Genomic DNA, 6360 nt, shown 5'->3' with positions numbered 1-6360 from the left:
GACCACAGCCTCCTCAGTTTCACCCCTGCTCAACTAAGGCCCAAGCTAACCTACGTATCATATTTCTGTGGCCACATTTGGGAGTGGGGGGTGGGTGGGTAGGGTGCTGAGGGGGAAAGGAAGGTGGGGAGGGAAAGGGAGGCAGAGAGAACCCTCAAAAGAGTGTTCTATGTGGGTGCAGAACCAAAGGAACAATTCTCTTAAAAAAAAAAAAAAGCCCGATATGTGTTTTTGACTCCTATCAAAATCCCTCTTTTTGGAGAGGTGAAGGGGGAAGCAGCTTTAAGTCATGGTGTTTATAATATAGAATGCCCCACCAGATTCTGTGGTACAACCAGAAATCCAAGGTAAAGTTTGGAGGCTACATTCTGAGAGAAAAGTTGATTAAATGAATTAAATCCATAAAAGGTGGACAATAAAAAATGTGGAATTCATTAAAAAAAACAGCTAAAAGAACTGGGTGTGTTTATTCTGAAAAAAAAGAGAAAACTTAAGGGGAAGTAGGAAAAAGACACAATAGCTATTTTCTGAGACTTAAAGGATAATTCCACAAAACAGAAGAGTCTTATTTGTGTTGCTTCCAAGGACAAGTGGAGACACTTTCTTTTCTGCCACAATATCATGGCTTGAACAATGCCTTATACCCTATCCAAAGCCATCCCTGGGTCCTCAGTGTCTGAGCTGGTGCTGGATCTAATAGGTAAAAGCATGGGTTGTAGCATCTGGCAGGCCTGCATTTGAATTTCAGCTTGGTCACTTTCTGTGGGTGCAATCTTAGTGAATTTTAACATTTTCTGTATATCCCCTTTATAAAATGGAGATAATTTCTCATTTTCTGGATGGTTTTGCAGACAAATGTATAAAACACATAGTAAATATTCAATAAAAATCTTGAATGAATGAAAAAATCTAGAAATGTTGAATATCATAAGGTATTAGATTTAAGCTAGAATTATGGGAGATTCCAGATATTTGAATGGTCCTTGAAGTAAGGAGCTCCCTGTCTGTAAAACCATCCAAGCAGAGACTAAGTAGTTGCTTGACAGAAATTTTTTTTTTAAAGGGATTTTTTTACTTTGTCTATGTATTTTTTCCATGTCTTTATTTTAAAGCGGACATTTCCAGTGCCCATTCTACTGCTGATTCTCTCTTTAACCACAAGATGGCATGCAAGGTTCAATCTTTGGGGAATAAAATAAAGCCAGCATTCTTCCTTAAAAATGCATTAAATATATAATAATGTAAATCTATAAAAATAATGTTTAACTTCAAAAGTCCTGAAAGGACAGCACAAACATACATTAAATTAATGTATTCAGCATAAATGTTTTCTATATAACTGGAGAAAAGAGACTCATAGTAATCACATATTTTTGTGGATTAAAAACACTTACAAAATCAGATACGGGAACCTAGAAATAATATATATTAATCCCTTAATTTAAAACATAGTACAACTATATCCACAGTACATTTTATAAATATAGGAGTGTTTTATGAAGGAGAAAGGAGCTAATATTGTTTAATAATAGAATTTGAGATTGACCAAAAAACCTTTTCCACAAAAGGTAGACTTGATTTGTGCTTGCAGTTGGGTAGACCATATTTTCACATTACCTGAAAATTTTAAGCTCTTAATAAGCATATATTAATAGGAAAGTAGGAAATGATTAAGTTTCAGTTTTCAAATTCAAAATGTGTTTATCAATAACTTTGGGCAAGTTGGTTAGACTCATGTTTCTCTCATTAGTAAACTGTAGATACTATCCACATCGATGTTTCCAGAATTTCCGTGGAGAAACTTAGGGGTGACAATCCAGATGAAGAGGGAGGTTGGGGATTTTGTCTGGAAGGGGTGTCTGTGTATAACAAGGATGTGGTTTGCCTTGGCCCGCGGCCGATTTGCTACGGCTTTGCAGGAAGCCGATGGGTACTACTGTGGGGTTACACTTGGAGGTGGAATCGTCAGCTCCACAGCGTGGTCGGTATTACATTAGGAAATGAAAGAACGCCTGACACACAGGAGGTGCTTTGCCATTTCATTCCTGTTCCTCCTGTACCTCTGATGTATGGACAAGAGCAATATTCTCCCCCGAAGCTGCAAAGAAGGTACAACTCCAGAACTGATAACTTTTATTTAGATAACTTGCTGTCTGACAAAGCTTAGGCTACTGGCACAGATATTTCCATTACTACACAAACATTCATTAGCCACAGAGTAGGACATAAACAGTTTTACAGGTGAATAAGGAAGAGTATTTAAGGAACAGCTTGCACTGTTTTCTGGTTTTGAATCTTTCACTATTTCTCCAGAGAAAATAAATACAAACTACTGATTAGTCTCTAGATTCATATTCTTTCCCATGTCTTAATAGAAATAAAGCATTTGCATGAATAGTCAAGAGACAGGCAAAGCAACAGGGGAGGAAAAAAGGCCTTAGAAATGTTCAAATGACCAAACCAAATGATCGATTCATGAATATTTATGAGCTGCTTATAATGACAATGGGTTCCTAGTAATACTAACTAAAAACATGTGTACAACTTAAGAATTTGCATAAAATATTCATAACAGTCATTTATATTTCCAGTTTTCAATCACTCTTCTATAACTACACCCTTAGAATTCCCCAAATAGAACCATTATCTTTCTATTAGAATTGGCCTTAATACAAGTCAGCACCTACATTTAATTTTTCTAAAAGTTAACTGCTTTCACATTTATTTCACCTATTAAGTGGGTCAACAGGGTAACTATGCACCATTCAACAAACATGACTGAGTGCCTGCTAGGTTCCCGGTGCTGTGCTAAGGGCCGAGAATAGAAAGCTACAATAATGGCTTTGCCCTGGTCATTCTCCATAAACTGATGAATTTCTACACCACAGATGCTGAAACAGACAGGAACAGAGTGCTATAGAAGGAGAGCATGGGGGGACACGGAAGCCTGACTCAGGAAGCCTTTCACAAAGAGATGTTGCGCTGGATTGTCACACCATCATTGTGAGGCACTTTGCTAGGCAGGAGAGAGCACAGTGGTGGAAAAGGGAAAAGAATCACATGTATGCTGGAATTAAAATAAATGTGGTCATGATAGGTGGCCTTGCCTGTGTTTTGACTGGAGAAAATGTTACAATTTTAACCTGTTTCTGACAGAGACCATATTTATTCCCTGAAAAGTTGGGAGGGGTGTGTTTTTGTCTCCTCCTCTCCTCAGAAACTAATATTTATTGAATGTTTATAAGTCAACACTATGTGACTATATATCTATGATCTCAAGAGATCAAATGCAAAACAACTTTGCAAGGTAAGTCATGTTATCTCTATTTAAAAGATAAGGAAACGAGCTGAGAGTGGGTAAGAATTTCTCTAAGCTCTGTCTGACCCTAAAGCCCATGCTTTTCCCCTCCATGCTACCTCCGAAGAAAGGTGTTCTGTCTGAAAATGGAATTAGGGCCACAATAGGAAAAGCATGAATAATAGTGAACCTTCTGAGTACTTACTATGTACTAGATACTGTTTGAAGAATTTTACATGTATTAATATATTAATCCTCACAATCTCGAGGGGTAGGTACAGTTATTACTGCCACTTAACAGATAAGGAAACTGAGGCACAAAGAAATCTGATAACTTGCCCTTGCCCTGTGAAGGCGTTGGTAACTGGCGGAGTCAGAATTGAAATTCAAATAGTCCGGCTCCCATGTCCCTGTGCTTAAGGACTCCACATTCCACCTTTTCATTCAGACCAAAGCCTAATTCTAGACCACCAGCAAAGACCCTGCTGGGAAAGATATCCCAGGCAGAAGGCACAAAGTGGTGACGAGATCTTATGTCCTGAAATAATAGTGAGAAAAAAGAACTGAGTGTGGCTTAAGAATTGAGTCTTGATTGATGAGGAGATGGGAGGACCTTAGGAAGAGGGATATGAAGCAGGAAAGATAGGTCTTTTTCCTTAACACTATGCAGATGAAAGACTGTTAATTTGTATTTTCTGGCTTTTTTTAACAGGAAATTTCAGTGCAAACAAAGCACTTTCAATATTAAAACAGAGAAATGCATAATGGTATTATATCGCATGTATATAGAGACCAATTACTCACTTGCAAAGATGCCCAAACATTTTCTACTTGAGTCTCTAGGAACTGACCATTTATTATATTGTATTTTGACAGAACATGAGACTTCTAAAAATTATTTGAAAAAGCGGATTCACCATACTTTAGATTTTTGCAACATACTATTGTATATTTATGCTACAATAAAATTATTCAGCTAAATGTAATATCTTTTAAAAAAAAAACTTTAGTGTTTTTAAATTAATCAACTCCAAGATTTAAAAGAATCAAGTATCATTTGATCTAAATATATTCTCATCAACCACCAGATGGCATAAGGTGTGAGAGTTTTATTCTGACAGGGTCAACCACGCACATGATAATTTGACCTGTAACTTCAAAATAATGTATTTGGAAAAATGTTCTAGCACTCAAACAGCTCACAATTATTTCAGCCATATGCAGAAGTGGATGGATAAGTTGAAAATGACACAGCCCTACCATTTCTAAATTTGGGGTTCTGTGAGATGCTGGCATTACATAATGAATCGATGATCAAACAAATAAAACAAAGCAATTCTGTTAAAGGAAATAAAAAAGGAAGTCATGTCAAAGCAAAATTAACCTTATGTTCTAAGTAGATTTCTTTAAATGAAACCTGAAACATGGCTTCAAGAAAAAAACATGCTGTACTCCTTCAAATTCTGACCTAAAAAACTTTGCTACTGCCTATAATTTATTCTGAAAGCAGAAAAGTATCTAATGCAAAAGCTTTTCTCCACTTCGGCTTGAAGGGAAGTTGTCACAGAAGTCAACTGAAAAAAGAATATCCAACCAAAAAACCCAATCTGAATTATGATGTTAAAAGGTAGGAAAGTATATTTTTTAAGAACTTCAATTTCTACACAAATTCAAAATACAGCACATTATTTTTATTAATCCCATATTTCCATCTAGAAATAAACAATCACTTTGCTAACAAGCCAAAGAGCTAAAGAGTAAGGTAAATGAGGTAAATGCCAAGAAAGAGGAGGGATCTTTAATTCCCCTTGTGTTGTGTAGACTATTTACTGAGTAATTTAAAATAAGCAGACGAGAATAAATAAGTACTATATAGCCAACATCATAGAGCTGAGATGCAATGTTTGCTCTAGAATGATGAAAAAGAAAAACTGCCTTTAGGACTCAAGTGACCAAAGATGAGATTAAGTTCCCTTCAATGTGGTCTAATAGTCAATGATTTCTGAAGATACTGTAATAGTTTAATTTCATATGTTACTATATACTTCCTCGTCAGATGAAATAATTTGGTTCCTGAATGAAAAACCTGTGGAAGAGGAAAAAATATCTGGCACTGTGAGAAGGATGAAAAGCTAACTGGTGATATATAAACAGGGTTCTGTTTTGGTTTTTTCCTATTTTTTAAAAGAGTTTATTTATTTAAGAGAGAGAGAGAGAGAGCACGCACACAAGCGGTTGGGGGGGCAGAGGGAGAGACAATCTTAAGCAAACTTCCCACTGAGCTTGGAGCCCCAGGTGGGGCTCCATCCCACAACCCTGAGATCATGACATGAGCTGAAATCAAGAGTTGGCAGCTTAACCAACTGAGTCACCAAGGCGCCCCTTTCCTAGTTCTAAGTCATATGTTGATACAGATGATGGGATTGGGAGCAAGAGAATTAATAGAGAGGGTATTATGAGAGTCCTTCACTGTGCCACATGTCCATCTCTATTTTTGGCAGTCAACAGGCGAAAACTAATAAAGGGAACATTCACTAAAGTGGAGTTGGGGGGCCAGAAGGTGGAGCCCTACTACCCAACATCAATTACAAGAACTGTCCGTTACAGACTCCAACAGAAGAATCATCAACAGAAAAGAATCCTCAAAATCCTCAATCACAGATACCAACAGAGAAAGATGTACATTGCATCTTCTGTAAGAAACTGACTACTCCACAACTCAGCCAATGACAAACAGGCATCATCCTGAACACCTGCTTTTCTTCAATGGACTTCCTTTCAAAACAACTGCCCCCAACTGCCTTCTTCTCTATAAAGTGACATTCCTCTTCCTATATTTCTTGGACTTGCCCTGTGGCTTTGATCTAGCTTGCAAATCCCAAATTGCTATTCTCTGCTATTCCTGAATAAACCCATTTTTGCTGGTCAAATAACTTATATCTCTAAGGTTAACAGTAACAAAGATGCTTCCCACCTGGGTTCATAGGAAAGGAAAAAATGATACGTCTAATTCTTGTTCTTATGTTTAGAAAAGGGCATCCATTGTTATTTCCAAATATTTC

This window comes from Ailuropoda melanoleuca, chromosome 2, assembly GCF_002007445.2.
Source record: "Ailuropoda melanoleuca isolate Jingjing chromosome 2, ASM200744v2, whole genome shotgun sequence".
In the NCBI taxonomy this organism is placed as follows: domain Eukaryota; kingdom Metazoa; phylum Chordata; class Mammalia; order Carnivora; family Ursidae; genus Ailuropoda; species Ailuropoda melanoleuca.
The sequence above is the reverse complement of the archived record's forward strand: the minus strand, read 5'-3'. Positions refer to the sequence as shown.